The sequence below is a fragment of the Nanorana parkeri genome, unplaced genomic scaffold (genome assembly GCF_000935625.1).
Source record: "Nanorana parkeri isolate BGI_ZX_2015 unplaced genomic scaffold, ASM93562v1 scaffold730, whole genome shotgun sequence".
Lineage (NCBI taxonomy): Eukaryota > Metazoa > Chordata > Amphibia > Anura > Dicroglossidae > Nanorana > Nanorana parkeri.
The window spans coordinates 393,667-411,613 of record NW_017306998.1 but is presented as its reverse complement, the minus strand read 5'-3'; the positions used below and the strand labels follow the sequence as shown (position 1 = coordinate 411,613).

Here is a 17,947-nt window from a genome sequence, read left to right as displayed (position 1 = left end):
GTATACTGAGCTTAGGGTAACGGGAGGACGCTAGTTTGTGTTCTCCCGTTACCCTAAGGAGAACTATGGGGAAAAACACTGACCCCATAGTTCTCCTTTAAGACTAGCAATCTGGCTTTGAAAAGGGCCATCAAAGAAATTAACAGAATTTGGCTCTAATAGACTTCAGTGGGGTTAGCTCTATGTTCGGATTTAGCAGATTTTGTCCTGGGTTTGCTGAACGTCTCCGAAACCAAACTTGGCCCAGTTCGATGATCCTTAATGAAAAAGCACAGACGTAAAGGGCATGAAGACACGATCATCAAAAGTAGAGCCGTGACAGAATCGAGAGGCGAGGGAACCCGGTATGTGTTCCCTAACCTCCCGATCTACTGAGCCGACCTGTGACAGTCTCATTGTCACAGGTCGGCTTAGAACTATGAGGTGAGTGGAAATCACTCATCTCATAGTTCTCCTTTAACTAGTTGGCACTAATGTTCTACATCAATAAGTGAAACTACCCTGAACTGCCTTGTAAGCATTCAAAAACATAATCTCATTCATTCAATTGCATCTGTGTCAATAGCAAATAAGATAATGTTCTGGCCCAGTCATTACGTAGACCTTCAGGCGCACAGAATCTTACAAAGTTGATACGAGAGGAAGGGGTGAGAATTTTAATCTGAAATGGTGAATGTTCATTGCGCAACTCTCCCTTATGATGCGTCATAAGCAGCACAGAGGTGTGTAGCTTTGTACAAGCTATTTCTATTATATTTGCAAAGCTGAAAGTCAAAAGCTGCTCTAAAGGTAGTAAGGTTAAAAAGGAGAACTATGGGGTTAAGGCTTTTCCCCATAGTTCTCCTTAGGGTAACGGGAGGACACAAACTAGCGTCCTCCCGTCACCCTAAGCTCAGTATACCGCAAGCTACAGCTGTATACTGAGACGCCACAGCTGAAGCGGATCCCGACAATTATGTCTGGATCCACCCAGCTGCGTGAGTGACAGCTGGCTCTGCCTATCTAGATGCAGAGCCAGCTGTAGCCGCCCCCTCCCCCGTCCGTTCCGCCAGTCAGCACTGGAGCATCGGAGAGGGGGGAATCCAGCCCCTCCCCTGTCACGGCTCTCTGCCGTGACAGGATCGAGAGGCGAGCGAACGTCGGTATGTGTTCGCTCACTTCCCGATCTACTCAGCCGACCTGTGACAGTTTCATTGTCACAGGTCGGCTAGAACTATGAGGATGAGTGAAAAGCACTCCCCTCATAGTTCTCCTTTAAATAAAAAAATAAATAAAATAAAAATACATTTAGTACATCTCTCTAATACATCTACTATACGTAATGTGTTATCCAGTTAAAAGCGCTGCAAGTCCAGAAAAATACCCGTTGATCTACCAGAAACTCACTGTACTCCTAACTCCCTGTTTGGGCTGACAACACAGTGCCTTTGCTGCACTGAAATCCCAAACAATACAGAGCTCTTCTTATCACCCAACCTTCTGTCTCTCTCCACAAATATAACATACATTCATTTGGTTCCCAGTAAAACAATGCTGCTGCCTTCACATGCAGCAATCTGCCCGCACATTGTAGAGAAATGGTTTCTGGGAGATGTAGCTCTGGGGTTTGCCCCTGCACGAATTTTAAATGCCTGATAATTGGTGATGTCACAAGGAGAGACAAAAAGCTAGTTCTCGCTACACGAACAAGGTAAATTAAAAAATAAGGATGGTGTGTGATCTAAGGAGGAAAGAGGGGGGTTTGTGTTTAAATGAAGGTCTGAGGACCATTCCCAGGCAAATGACTATGACAGTAAGCTTGGTTTTATCCCGACATTTAGAGCAGAAGTAGATAAAGGAGTTGGACTGGTGCAGTACAAGCTTAAAGTGACTTTTCACTGTAATAATATGTAGGCTGCCATAACTGAGCTGCCTTTCTAAAAATGTTAGTTGCTTAGCCATCATGCTGAAACTATGAATTCAATACTCTTATAAATCACTGACCAAGAACCAGAGATATGGATTTGTGACATTTCTCTGCCTTCCATTTGCTGCGTGCTTGTTGCAGCAGTGTGACCCCAAAGGACTCCATAGGTTGGCAGCACCCATGTTTTCTAATGACAGGTGAATTTGATGCTCCATTAAGCTACTTTTATTGAGCCCATGCAAAATATGATCTGCTAAAAGACTTCTTGAAGGGCACGCTAGCCAGTTTACCAGTTTATGTTCAGAAAATTAGCTGCGATATTCAAGGATACTTTATGTTAAACTGCCGACAAGAAGACAAGGCTTTGGTGCAAAAAAAAAAGTTAAGAAACTTAAAGTACCTCTTTAGGGTTAGTTCACACCAGAAACTGCATCACAAGGGCGTACATCTGCGCAGTTGCATTGCAATCCGTTTTGATGCATTTTTTATGCAGTTCGGTGCATTTATTTATTTTTTTAACTAAAATGCTAAATTAGACAATCAGGGTATAGCTTGGTAGTTATCTCCCTCCACTTTCCTATCTTCTGCCAATTGTTTTTATAGTTGGCATGCTTGGGATTATAGACGAGTGGACAGTCATCCACAAAGATGTCAGCATCCACATCAGCCATGTCTCCGCTATCTCTTCTACCAGAGGAAGTCCCTGGATGATGACACAATCAATTCTGTGGGGGTTTTTTTGGGATGCATGTGTTGCGTGTGGATGCGTTTGCATGCGTTCCGGTGCGGTCAGATGCAGCTAAAATAGGAGGAGTATTTTTTCTGACTGCATCTGAATGGACTGCAATGGTGTGAATACAGCACAAGAAAGCTCATAGGAAAGCAGTGTGATGTATTTTGGCTGCAGCAGCCAAACTGAACGGACTGCATCACAACTGCATACGGTGTGAACTAACCCTGACAGTTCATAGAAACCATACATCTAGAAATGTCCATCTGGGTCTGTACATTTGAGCAACTTGTAGTGTGTCTATCCTAACAAAGGATTACAGATCTCAGGCTTGGGTGGTACATTGTATTGTTAATGCACTTTAAAAATAAAAAATAATAAGTGCCTTAGCCCACCCCCTAATTACACATTGCAAGCTATTCTGAACAATTTCATGTTGGCCAATAAACCTCACGTCCTTGGCAGTTTCAGAGGCTGTAGGTTTATGGTCCCTGTAAAATGAATAGGCTGTTAACACACCCTAACGTGCTTAAGAAACATGTACATAGCTCTAGTGTCTCGTAGCACACTACAACAAGTTGGTGTGCCATTTAACAAAATGAACTGCAACTCACCAGAACTCTAGCCTCAAAGGTTTTTTAGCTTAACCTCTTACCACTGACTCCCACAGTCCCCTTAAGGGGTTCTTAACATTAGAGGCATTGCCTGGACTTCCTGATCATGTAGACCACTGCGACAGCAAAATTAATAAAGTTATCCAGATGCAGTAGTGTAGAAATTGAGTTCTCACATAGCAAAACCATTATCTCTGCTATGGTTTTGTTAAACACCTTTGACCTCAAATGCTGGGCACAAACAAGACCCCTATACCTTAAAAGGAACCTGTCACAAGGCCATCCATTTCAATAACAATCTTCCCATAAGATTATTTGTACATTTAACATAATTTATGTATGTTATAGGTAGACATCCAAAAAGCTGGTGCCCCCATCTTCAATGTAATGTGACAGCAGTCCCAGCAATCAATCATGTGACACTCCATTGCATTCCCCTTCACTCTTCCCCAGGCTACTTCATAAATGTTATGTAGGAAGGTGAAGAGGAGAGGGCTGTGCTATGGAATTGACTAATCAAATTTCAAGGAACATTACAAGTGAATACATCATTTATGGAAAGGAAAAAGGTGTAAAGCAATGCTCAAACTTTTGGCGCTATATAAATCATGTATAATAATAATAATAATAATAATAATAATAACAATAATAATAATGTAAGCATTTAAAATACTTGATTTATCTGTGCTTTTACCTGTAATTGTTTAAGTTGGTAACAGGGTCTCTTTAAAGTGTAACTATGGCCAGGATATGGGCCTTTACATATTGTTAACAAGCTGTAATTAAACTTTAAAGGAGAACTATGGGGCAACCTTTTTTGCCCATAGTTGCGTCCAGGGTCATGGGAAGACATAAGCTAATGTCTTCCAGTGACTCAAAACTCAGAATATAGTGTGCTACTGCCCGCTATATGCGCAGAGCGCACAGCCAGGCTGCAGCCGAGACCTGTCAACCTTTCAATCTCTAATGTACACAGTAGAAGTGGCATGTATCACATTAGCCATGGATCAATGAAGAAGGTTTGTAGGTTAAGGGATACCTTTTTTTTGGCTAAAAGTGGCTAAAAAGTTATTAAAGATGCAAAGTATTGGGACTCCTTAGGTTTCTTACTCCAGCTTTATTCAATTTAATACAACACAAACTACTATTACAAATAACGTATACACTACAAATTTTCAGGAACGTAAACTCTGAAAAGAGGAAGCAGAGTGAACTGGGCTGCCAATATTAAAAGGAGAACTATGAGGTGAGTGATTTCCATCCTCATAGTTCGAGCCGACCTGAGACAAAGAAGCTCTATCAATCGGAAAGTGAGCAGAAACATGCACCGATCTGCTCACTTCCCGATCATCTCCCTGCAGAGAGTGGTGACTGCCAGTCACCGCTCCTCGCAGGGATTCCCCCCCTCCGATCTTCTAGGGGTGAGTGGAGGAACGAACTGGGGAGGGCACAGCTGGCTCTGCCTCTAGATAGCCATAGGTCGCGGTCACTCACGCAGCTGGGTGGATCTCGACAGTATTGTCGGGATCCGTCCCGGCTGCAGCGTTCTCAATATTTTGCGGGCAATAGCTTGCTCTATACTGAGCTTTGGGTCATGGGAGGAGGTTAGTATATGTTCTCCCGTGACCCTGAAGAGAACTATGGGGAAAAAAAACACTCCATAGTTCTATTTTAATGACTTTGCTACTTCTGCTGTGAACTTCGAGAATACATTGCTCCACAGTGACTTCAGCAACATAAATCAGTGAAAGCTTGTGTACAGCTTATTTACAGTGGGTTAAGAATAATGTAAAGTATTATCTATAGTCTGGCCACAGGTTTACTTTAACGTCATGGAGAGCCAAGATTGGAAGATTGTATGCACACTTGACCACATGACTCAGGATGAAGGAATAGCATGGAAACAATAAATTAATCCAACATACAGTACTGTAATGGGTGTACTGGTATGCAGATTTCTGCTTTATTCAGCGAGTACAGAAACTTATTTTCAAAATGAAGTAAATGAACTAGTTTTATTGTTGGCATCTCCCCCATCGTGAGAGATATAAAAGAGAAATGAGTACTAGCAAAACAAAAATAGCTACAGACCTCTAAACTCTCACAGGCATGTCATTTATCATTGGCAGTGAAATCTAGGGCTGTATCTCACACAGCAAGTCAGAAAAAACGCTAAATGTACCATAGTGAATGCATTCAGTGACAGTTCGAAGGCTGTACCCAACAAAACAAATGGATCATTGGGACACATTACAATATAGTAGTCCTTGTTCTTTTGTTTTGTGTAAAAACAATTCCTGGTATAAGAGTATAGGCCAGAATTTCAGTTTAAAGGACAACTATGGGGTTAAGGCATTTCCCCATAGTTCTCCTTAGGGTAACGGGAGGACACAAACTAGCGTCCTCCCGTCACCCTAAGCTCAGTATACTGAGACGCCACAGTATACCGCGAGCTACTGCTCGCGGAATACTGAGACGCCGCACCTGAAACGGATCCCGACAATTATGTCTGGATCCGCCCAGCTGCGTGAGTGACAGCTGGCTCTGCCTATCTAGAGGCAGAGCCAGCTGTACCCGCCCCCTCCCCCGTCCGTTCCGCCAGTCAGCGCTGGCGGATCGGAGAGGGGGGAATCCAGCCCCTCCCCTGTCACGGCAGAGAGCTGTGACAGGATCGAGAGGTGAGTGAACGCCGGTATGTGTTCGTCACCTCCCGATCTACTGAGCCGACCTGTGACAGTCTCATTGTCACAGGTCGGCTAGAACTATGAGGTGAGTGAAAAGCACTCACCTCATAGTTCTCCTTTAAAAGCATTGCCAAGGGAAGAACTGTCTCAGTCTGTGCTGCCTGGTAACAAATTAGATTTAACCCCTTCGTGACGGGAGACGTACAGTGTACGTCCCATCACAAAGTGGCTATATGACTGGCCACGTACACTGTACGTGCCGAGTTATATTAGCCTCTGTAATGCTGGTAACTGCTGATTCTTAGCAGTTCCAGTCATTAATTAATGCCTCACTATTGAGGCATTCATTAATGAAACAGTTAAGCTTTTTTAAAAGCTTCTTTCATTAATGAAAGAATGAAGCATTTACATTCAGATACGGGTTCGCTAAATAGCGATCCTGTATCTGACAGCTGAAGATAGCAGAGAGGTAGCAGTGACTCACCTCTCTGCTATTCGTTTTGACAGCTGGAGAGCCTGGCCCGATGGTAAATGATACATTTCAAGCACAAGATACAAATGTATCTCTGAGTGAAATGTATCAGTTTTTATCACCTAGGAACGATCAAAGACCTTTAGTGAGATCTGATTCTGACATGCTGTCAGGATCTGTCTCTAAAGTTATTATTAGCTGTTCCTAAGCTTGGAGCAGCCTGATAATAACTAAACATTTTAAAAAGTTAATTTATTAAGCAGTCATAGTGATTGCTTGATATAAACTGACAAAAAAAAAATTTTTTTTACACTTATTTTTTTGACAAAAATGAAAAGTTGGAGGAAGGAAGCCAAATCTGTTCAGATGCTGCCACTGAACACCCTACTGGAATTGACCATTGAATAGAGGGTTCTGTGCCAACTGCAGGTACATAAACAAGGTATGTTGCCAGCACACCTAGAATAATGTCTGAGAATTAGCCAAGCAGGATCCCTTCATCTGGCTAATATAAGGTTTCATGTTTGAGTAAAAGCTGACCTTATTTAAGGGATCACAAGTTTCCTGGTAACATATCTTATTTACAAAGCTGAATCTGAGATAAATGCAACAGAGTAAGATCCTAGATTCCATTCAGGATGCCGAATTAGAATTTGATTGTACCGAGAGATGAGCATATTGATCCACAATTTGCTGCAACTTGGGAGCATTGGAAAGCTTTCAGGCGAGTTATGCTTGTCCAGTTTTATGTCCATGTCAATTTCCATGATCCACTAATGTACAGTCATTGTACAGTTATAGATTCCAAGCAATGCGTCATTACTTTTATATACACTATATATGTTTTGCATCTCAAGTCAGTGGACAGGAAGTATGGGAAATTCTCTCCAAAAAGATAAAAAATCTGAGAGATGTTTGAATACACAATACAAGTACAAATTTTGGTTAGTTAGGTAAACATTTTTGTTACATGGGGGGGTATTTTTTCTTGTACTCTGTAGTCTCAGTGATATTTGCATGTACTTTCTGTCCCCAGACATAAAACAGGAAATAAGTGAAAATAATAACAAATGGGGAAAGGAGAAGCGCCTCAAATAACAATAAAGTGGACAAAAAACTCCTGGGTTCCAGCGTCAATCTATAATAAGCAAAGTTTATTATAGATTGACACGTCCCTCTGAGGAAGCCCCTGTGTGTAGGGGTGAAACGTTAGGGTTAAACGTGTGCAGCCCTCCCTGTGTGCCCATGATTTTACTCTGCAGACTCTGCTGGATATACGGGATCCCTTTGGGGACACTGATGGCAAAGCAAACCAACCAAATCATGGTGGATCTGACAGTACTACCTTCACTCTGAATACTATCTGTTCACTCCTCTTTGGCTAAATCCATGCTGACTGGACCCACTAAGAGAAAACTACACTCCTCGTGGATCTTTATTCACCTGCATTCGTTAGTGCGGCCGCACATATGGAATACAACTTTCCAGCTTTGTTATCAAACACAGGTCTGAATACCACTTCATAGGCAGGAGCCGACATGGAGGATCCACAGCAGGCCTCGCAGCAATTATACCAACATACAGGAAAATAAAGTTGCTGAAACCAGGGACCAGCAGTCTGGGACAGCCATTGTGACCATTACCTCATGCATGCTTGAAGTCTTTTTTGTTAGGAATTGTCTCACCACCTAAACCACATCAGAAGTGAGTAATTCCTTCTTTTTCTTTTCTTTGATACTGAGTATTTGCTTGCCTAACACAGCGCTTGTGTCCAATATCAGTGACTCTTTGTGACCATCACTAACGGTCACTAGATTCTCATCTACATCAATCAACACAGGGCGATATCAGGGAGGACTTGTTTGTCATTTTAATTGATTTTAGATGTTCTTTGTCAGTAGGTGTATTTATATGTTTTTCTACTTTTATTATTAATTCTCATTAAAATTTTGTTACATTATCATTACCTGTTTGATTATTATAGACAGCTCCTATTTTGGGATTCCGTATTTTCGGGGAACTTTGCTTATTATAAATAAGTGAAAATCTCCTTGAAATGAGGGATAATCCTGACTCGGACAGCTGCCACCGGAACCTAGCAATGACTAGAAAACACTGAATTCCCCGACTTTCTCTCACAGTGACAATGCACAAGAAGAATCCACCCAATGGAGACACAGAACAATGGAGACAGAGGTTCTAAGCCTAGCCTACCCTACCTGATCCAAAACCACAAAAAGGGTGAGACAGACAGGCTACACCAGACACCTTTCACTAGTGAGAGAGAGATAAGATGTCCAACCACAACTCAAATATCACATTTGTATGGACTGATCCACCAAATAAGAAATACTTCTACTAATGTCACTGTAAAGACAACCGGTTCTCACGTCAACAGAACCAGACAAGTCTGAGGCATGGACATTAATCACAGATTTAAATTACAGGTAATCAAGTTGAAACACAGAAACAGCCTGAGGACATCTGCAGAGAGTAGAAGAAACTTACTCTTCAACATTGCTCACATAGTATAGAATTCATTAACCTGCAGGTTTACACCAGCTTTTTTCCACTGGCTGGAAATGTGCGTTACTGTCAGATGTCCCTTTTACTTTAACTTCCTCTTATGTCTTTGAAACAGGAAGTCGAGGAAACATCCTAACAAACGAGAAACCCATCCCTAATAACACTGAGTGCTTCTGCTGTGAAATTTGAGAATTAACATCTCCATAGTGCCGGCAGCAGTTGATCCTCATTTACTAATAACACTAAGGACTGGTTCACACCAATTGCAGTGTGTTCCAGAGCAGTAGCTGCTGGAACACACAGCAATCGCACACTAAACTTCTCCCTTCGTACTGGGGCATAGTGGTGCATTGAAATCAATGGCACTGCAGACAGACCCCTCCCTCACCTGCAGTGCAATCGGACGTGTGGCAAAATATTGCCTGTGTTCCGTTCCACTGCAAGCGCAAAATGCTGCAGCATACTCTATTTTCTGCGTTTGCAGTTGACCAGAACGCAATGTTTTGCCATGCATCAGATCGCACTGAGGGCGCGGAGGCGTGGCCCCGGTGCCATTGACTTGAATGCACCCTGCCGCCCCGGAACGAAGGGGGAAGTTTAGTGTGGGATTGCTATGCTTTCCAGCAGCTACAACTCTTAAACGCACCACAATTGGTGTGAACAAGCCCTAATAGTTTGATAAAACACTACAGGGGACAACAACTTAGTTGCACCCTCATTGTCTTTTAAACTGTCCCATGCCTGATTACTAGCGTATATAATGACATTTATTATTATCAATTATCCTAGTTTATGTTTCCTTACAAAATGTCTTCATAAGAAATATTGTCCCAAAATTGTTGCAAACCCCATGGATGACAGCTCTATAGCCACGCAGTGCTTAACCAGCATAAGGGTATGAACCTGAATTATTTTTGAAGAACTCCAGATAGAGATAGATAGGATAATTATATATATCTCCAGAAAAGATATATATATATATAATCTCTATATTTCTTTCTCTCTCTCTCTCTCTCTCTCTTTTTTTTTATATCTATATCTATATATAGTTAACTGCTTGTTTTTCCTCTAGGGGGCGGAATTAAGAAGATTTGCTCACCTGATCCTCGGTCCTGTGTGCTCACTTCTCTCCCGTTCCGCTCCAGCTGTGGCACATTCCTCAGCCTTCTCACGTCTAAAAGGTGGCCATACACTTTACAACCATCGCAAGACCCTAGTCGGGGCGGGCTTCCGATGACTGCAATGCTGAACGGGCAGTGTACGCGTGCACACACCGGCCCGTTCGGCATTTGTCTCTTGAGCACCATTTAAACCAGACGAAAATCGTAAGATTTTCGGCTGGTTTTCTAGCATGTTCCTTAGACAAAAGACGTGCGACCGTACAGTAGAAACGGACGCACGTCTTCATTCACACTGCACGATTCTCGTACGATTGCGGGATTTCCCGCGATTCTCGTACGAGAATCGTGCAGTGTATGGGCACCTTAATACAGGTGAATGGACCGTATCAGACATGATGATATCAGTGGGGCATAGCCCACCAGAGCCCAGAAAGAAGAGTAGATTTTTTTTATTTTTATTTGAGCCCCTAGAAAAAAATCAAGCAGTTAGCTCTTCTAGTGGGGGGGAACTTTTCTGGAGATCCTTTTTTTAAAACTGCTCAGAATCACTTCTAGAATGTGCGACAGTTTGGAGGTCTTTTAATGCCACAAATGCTAGACGCAATTATGGCGCAGTTGAGATATTATGCAAAATGTCTCAGAACATGTGCTCTTAAAAAAAAATAAACACCTAAAAAGATGCGTAACAGAGAAAACTTTGTGGTTTGCTAGTATGAGGTCTTTGGTCTTTTGTTTCTTTCAATGCAACAATAAAAAAAAAAAAAAAAAAAAAAAAAACCTGCATGTAAACCGTGAGGTGGATTCACTTCAATGGGGACACAGACAAAAGTTCTAAAAGTCAAACTCCAGTTGTGAAATGCCTAATAACGCAGCACAGGAAACCACACAGTCCCAGCACTGCATTGCAGTGATCTGCTCTGTGCACCAGGTATAGACTGAGGAATATCTATTGCTAGATTTTGGAAACACATGTGCGGGTTCATTCTACTTCAGTCAAATACAGTCGGGCATGACAACCTTTCATGAAGGATGTGGTCACTTAGTAAATTGTCCAGCAAGTCATATATCCTGTTCTCAATTCACCAATCACACATCTTAACAGAACATAAATATGCACCGTTTATAGTGGAGTTTTCTATACAATATCGTTTTTCACAGTGAAAGTTTAGGTTTAGATTTGTTGATTTTTTTTTAAAGTACTCCGCCCCCCACGTGCACGCACATATACACCCAAACACGCATTGCTGCTCCTCCGTGCGAAAACGACAATTGCGCTACATGTTACAGATCGCCGCGAACGTCGCAGTGAGGAAAATCATTCTAAAGCCATTAATCACTGTTAGCACTAAACTGATGAGCGGCAAAAGCGTTTAGAGTGTTCCCTATTGAAAATATGAGTATTGAAGTTTTTTTGCGGCTTCACGGGCAAACTCAATTTTAAGGCTTTACATGTTTGGTATCTATTTAGCCGACGTGACCCCATCTTTCATATTTTACTAAAAAATTGGGTATTATATTCGGTTTCTGCGCACTACATTTTAATTTACTGTATTTTATCCTAAAAATACTGGTTTGATAAACATTTGCGCAAATACAGTGCGACATAAAGAAATTGCAACTAGCATCTTTTTATTCTACAGGGCCTTGGCTTTCAGAACATATATCATTGTTTGGGGGGTTGAAGCTGTTTTCTAGCCAAAATTTTATATTTTATCATATGTGCGCAAATAGTAAGAAAATGCTGCGGATAGCAAGTATTAAAAAACGTGCCATGCGTGTCACCGACAAAGGTACATGTGCCTTTATTCAGTGATTGCCGCGCAGATGTAACACCATTGAAATCAATGGAGCCGTGCGGCAACCGCTCTGTGCACTCGCACACGATCCTGCAGTTCCAGAACGCGCGTTCCGGGATTGCCGAAGTCTGCACCAGCCCTAAAGCATCCACCACATCCAAGGACATGTTATCTGTAATAGATTTAATTCCTGTTCTCGAGTAGAAATACATTTGTAAGCTCCCTAATTAGAAGTAACTTTCAGACAGACAGAACCACTGTCCCGTCTCTCCAGGTGCTCTGCACAGTGTGACAATAGCCATGGTTTGAGACAAAAGAAATCTAAAGTACCAAAGCCAAAATAACAAATGTAATATGGTGCAGCATAGCCGACCTTGGATGCGTTCGATGTGATAGTTGTCTTCTTCCAGGCCAGGTACATCTGCTGTACAGCAAAATACCCATTTGTCTTGCACAGAATCCAATGTACATGGAGCTGAAATCGTAATGTGATCAGCTTTCCCAATTCTGTTCTGTGAACTATAAAACCCGCTCCAACTATGGAAGGCTGAGATGCTGTACCTTACAAAGCAATTCTGCAACGCCCATCTTTTCTTCCGTATGGATATCTCCAGATACAAAAAGAAAATTAAACCTGCAATAGGTCTGCCTCCGCACTGCAAGGGTTAACCGCTCATTTTTGTCTATGGGGATTCTTTACAGCAGTTTTACCTGATCCCCGCTCTCCCATAGGTTGGCGCTCACTCAGCCGCCGCCGCCCCCCCTCCTCTGCTCCAGCCGTGGACTGTCCCTTGGCCTCCTCACATCTAATGCAGGGCAATGTACCATGCATTAGACATGATGAAGTCAGCAGGCCTCTGACCACCAGAGCATTGGAGGTGAGGGTTAGGGAGAGGCTGTGGGCACTGGTCTTGGGTGCCAGCAGGAGAAGGGATCAGCTGAGTAAATCTGCATTAAGTGCCTGTTCACACTGCAGCAGCGGGGAAAAGATGCTCCAGGGACAGGTCTAAGAGCAAGCCGGCTCCGAGGAACAGATGAATAAGGCTTATCAATCAACAGCAAAGAAATCTTAGGAATCTGGCTGCAGGTCTCGTCATACAGGCTTGCGCTCATCTCAGCAGGATGACACATGCCAGTGTTGTACACAAGCGGCTGTAACATGTATTCATATTTTTAGGCTGAACCCTTCCCGTATTACACTGACAGTTTTTGTAGCAGGTTTTGTGGGAGGATCTTTGTTTTTAATAAAATGGCCATAAACTGGTCGTTTTTTTCTTTCTTTCAGTGTATAGGCTGAATAAAGATAATCTAACAAAGTTCCTCCATCCATGCTATGCAGTGTGGAAGGATGAATCTCACACTGCGGCTATTGTATTCTTGGCCACCACTGTCTAATACATGACCATTGAATGCAACTAATTGGCTGCGATCACTGTTAGGCCCCGTTCACATCAGGGCGCTTTGTCGCATTTTTTCTTCCCGCGCTGAAACGCATGCAAATCAAAATCCCATGTATTCCTATGGGGACCAATCACGCATAACAATATGCCCGTTGTTTAATATAGTCCATGAGCTTCTTTTGCTCTATAGACTTCAATGGAAAAGCGTCAGTGTGATTTTTGTGCTTTTTTTTTTAGCACATTTGTGCAGCTGAGACCACTTTTCATTGGACAACTGAAAACACGCTTACATATGAACAGAAAGCGCCGGTAAAACGAGCATTAAAATAAGGTTTAAAAAGCGTGAAAAAAAGCACTGAAGCGATGTTGCCCTGGTGTGAATGGGGACTTAGGCCGAACATTTTTGGGGCAAATTTTATTATTGAGACTTTTATTGAGCCAGTAGGGCCACCCACTGATGAATCGACCATAACGCGTGTATGGTCAGCTCTATACAGTGGTATCACAAACTTAAAAGGACAACTATGAGGCGAGTGCTTTTCACTCACCTCATAGTTCTAGCCGACCTGTGACAATGAAACTGTCACAGGCCGGCTCAGTAGATCCGGAGGTGAGCGAACATATAACGGTGTTCGCTCCCCTCTCGATCCTGTCACGTCTCTCTGCCGTGACAGGGGAGGGGCTAGATTCCCCCCTCCCCGATCCGCCAGCGCTGACTGGCGGAACAGACGGGGGAGGTGGCGGGTACAGCTGGCTCTGCCTCTAGATAGGCAGAGCCAGCTTTTACTCACGCAGCTGGGCGGATCCCGTCACAATTGTCGGGATCCGCTTCAGCTGTGGCGTCTCAGTATACCGCGAGCAGCAGCTCGCGGTATACTGAGCCTAGGGTGACGGAAGGATGCTAGTTTGTGTCCTCCCGTTACCCTAAGGAGAACTATGGGGAAAAGCCCTGACCTCATAGTTCTCCTTTAATTCGTTACACAATTCTGGTTGCAAACCGAATTGGTCGTGAACCGAATCAGACTGTGATCTGACCGCGATCGCGACTAGAGGAAGCCATGACCTGAGTCAGAGTAGGGAAGATGGCTGTGGTTGTGTTCGTCACCCGATGCGGAGTTCGCGAATGGAAGCAACATTTTGCTGAACTTCCTGTTCGCGAACAGAAGTGTTCGTGAACCGAGATACCACTATATATTCACAGTTCTAGGTCTGGGTGAGATTTGTCCAGGTCTGAGCTATGTCATCCTTTGCTCACTAAACCCTACATATAAATTTTTTTAATAGCCACAAGTAGCCTGGTGTTGATGTCTGATAACTGCTATGCACAAAGGCAGTGATATCTGTCAATCTATTCAATAAGATGAAGCAGAGCGAGGGCCCATTCCCACCATTCCATTTTATTGGTCTGCACAGAAAACACCAATCTTCTGAAGAGTCTTCATTTAGACATTTGTTTTCCTTTGACGCACAAAGTTAACAAAACATTGTGTTTTTTGTTTTTTTTACATGTCAGTGTTTCAAGGGACTTTTAGCCCTCATTCACACCTAAGTGTTTTGTCGTGTGTGTCACTCACAACATGAATTCTCATTAATCTCAATGACCCTCATTCACGCCTGAGTGTTTTGTCACAAGCTGCAAAACGCCTGTCGCTGGAAAAAGTTCCTGAGCTTCTTAGGGGCAGTTTGCAGCATGTTTGGTCCCATAGACTTGAATGGAAATGCCTGAAAAACAGAATTAAAGTGTTTTAATAATTTCTGTGCCCATTTTTTGTGTGTTTTTACACACGTTTGTCCATTGACCTCAATGTTTTCCAATCTGCCTGCTAAGATGCGTGTCTCCATGTGCCCAGGCCCAACACGTGCAAAAAAACTAGCTAGGCAAAAACAGGCAAAATCGCTGAGGCCTAGGTGTGAATGGAGGCTTAGATATCAATGGTGGTGCATGAAAACACACAAAATAAAGATATGACAATGAACATGCATCAGTGTAATTGGACACTAAAAGTTTTCAACTTATTTTTTTAATTTGAGGCCCAACATCACTTTTGGTTTTGATTTAAAAAAAAAAAAAAAGCACCTCTCTCTATAATACTCACCTCCTCTGGCCCTGTCTCCTGCAGACTCACTGTCCTGCGTTTCATCTGCGTTAAAAGACGACGCACACCACCATGACAGCCTGGCCTCACAGCAGTTCTAGACAAGTAGTCAAACCCAATTTATCAAAAGTGGAGCAGTCAGAATCTGGAGCAGCTGTGCATGGCAACCAATCAGCTTCTCTCTTTCATTTTCAAAGCTTAGCTGAACAAACTGAAGAGAGAAGCTGATTGGTTGGCATGGGCAACCGCTCCAGATTTTGTCTGCTCCAGTTTTGATAAATCCCTGCCAATGTGTATTGTAAATGACAAAAGGGACAGAGCCCACTGTCTGTGCTGCATCCCAACCTAAACCTTGTTCTCTGGGAATAAAAGGAATGAATAATGAAAGGAAATATCTCAGATTGGGACAGAAATAAGAATAAAAACACTTTTATTTCAGCAGAGTGGAGATGTATAGAACCCATATAAGGTTAATTCTTGCTGTCATTGTCCTTTCTCGGGGGACTATTACAATTGTTTAGTACACTGCACACAATTTGAAGCAGGCGTGCCAATGCATCATCCTGCCTGCTGCCTCTGCAACTCAGACTGTACAACACATGGCCGGATGCATCCACAGCACAGTACGGCTACTGCAGTACCAGGAGGAATGATGCATGGATGGGAAGATACAGAAAATCCTTCTGTGTACAACATTTGAAATCGCACATGTCGAAGAAATGTGTGAAAGTTCAATAGGAAGTGAGAGGCAACCTACCCAAAGGAAGAATTCACCATTTATATAGTTGTCACCAGAAGAGATGTCCTTATCAGAAGATTTAACCTTACTTATTGTTCTGGTGACAACTCAACCTTGCATTTCCTCGAGGTTGCCTGGGTTCCTTGAGCAGTCATCACTTCTGCAAGAGGAGAACTTCTACACTGCTACTTTCTGACCCCAAAGTAAGGCCCCATTCACACCTAGCAATGAGTAAATGTGCAGGAACATGCGTTTGCAAGTATTTTTGTTGCTGTTGCTGCGTGTCAGCCCATTCAATCAATGGGATGCCCACTGTGCAACAATCGCAGAAAAGTAGCTCATGCAGCGTTTTCACCTGCGAGTGTTCCATGATTTTTCCTGCGCGGTTGTGCGTGATTATAACGCGTTTTTACAGGGTGCATTTGGGGTGCCGGTTCTGCTGATTTTCAACCAGTGTGTGGCCCCATCAACACCCCACTCTTCCACATAAGTTGATATTTCAACTGAAGGGGCCGGTCCGGCTGAATAGTGACTTCAGCCAAATAGCTGCAGTCACTGTTCAGGAATTCTGATAGCTGCACACTAGTCACTGTCAGAATACAATAGCCTAGCATGAGAGATTACCCCAAATACACTATATAGTCGTATTTATTCAAAATATGCTGCCTGGCACCGGGTGTCAGCTTGAGGCTGGGTAGCATGGGGGTATGGCCACGAGGGAGCTGCATCCATAGGTGCATTGCTTACAGCTCCCTGGTGTGCCCTGTAGAGGTGCCTGGACCAGAGTGACGTCACATTCTGGCTCCTGGCACCTCTACAGGTCACACAAGCAGTGTCTACGAGTGTGTGAGATTGTGCCTGTGGTCATGTGTGCGCCTGAAAGTGTTTTTGAGGCCCGAGTGTGTTAATCACAGTCCCACATTATAACGCACTGTACCTCGCAATCGCAACTACCACACGTTCTGGTGAGGGGGGTGCACTGCATTTCCATTTATTTGAATAGCACCCCAAACACACCTCCTGCCTACAGTCTGATTGCCCGCACCAGAACGCATGGTAACGCAATGCTGTGTGTTCGAGTGCAGTGAAACTTGGGTCATGACTTAATGACCAAGAACAAATGTGGGCCCTGAGGTTATACAGGCTGAGGACCACTGCTAGATCTAATCATTTGTCACAGGAATTCCCCGGGGTTCCTCCACTGACATGGAATCAGCAAGTGTCAGATATGTGACATGGATATAAGGAGTAGGTCTCCTATAATAAACATTATGGTTGTGGTAAATGACTGCTCTGCCATGTGTTCATAGCACGCCAAGAACAATAGAGAGGAAACAGCATTCTGCCATCACCTTCTCTGCGAAATGAATAGGGGAACACCAACAAACATACTGCAGGAGGACTCATGTGTAGACAGACAGGACAGCAAATAAAAATGTGGAGTCTCCATTCAACAAATAGAGTAGCTGAGCAGATAAACCAAGAAAAACACAAAGATGTGCAAAATAGGTCATTACCCTGAGCAAACCTGCTGAAAACAAGACATCAGTCATACACACAGCAAGGGATGTCATTGTAGGATACACAGGACAACAAAGAGCACAACCCAAACATCTCCCCATGTCTGATCCTAATGGAGAGGTGACACTCATGTGAATGTAGAGCAAAGGGAATCGCGGTCTCCCAGAAAATACTACACAGCCCTGCAACACATGTATCCAGCCCTGACAATGGAATACAGCAATGTGCAAGACATATAGCGCCAACATAGCCTGCAGAGGAGTAGAGAGAAGACAGCAATACAAAGTGACACTTCAAGTGAAAAGAAAACAGAGAATATATACACTGGTGAAGGGCTATGGT

The 17,947-nt window shown here is 43.2% G+C and overlaps 1 protein-coding gene across 2 annotated transcripts in view; it reads right to left on the bottom strand.

Annotated features, from left to right (window-relative positions):
• Positions 1-17,947, bottom strand: part of ATP11C (ATPase phospholipid transporting 11C) — a 134,500-nt gene that overhangs the window by 115,461 nt on the left and 1,092 nt on the right. The gene's annotated exons all lie outside the window — the stretch shown is intronic.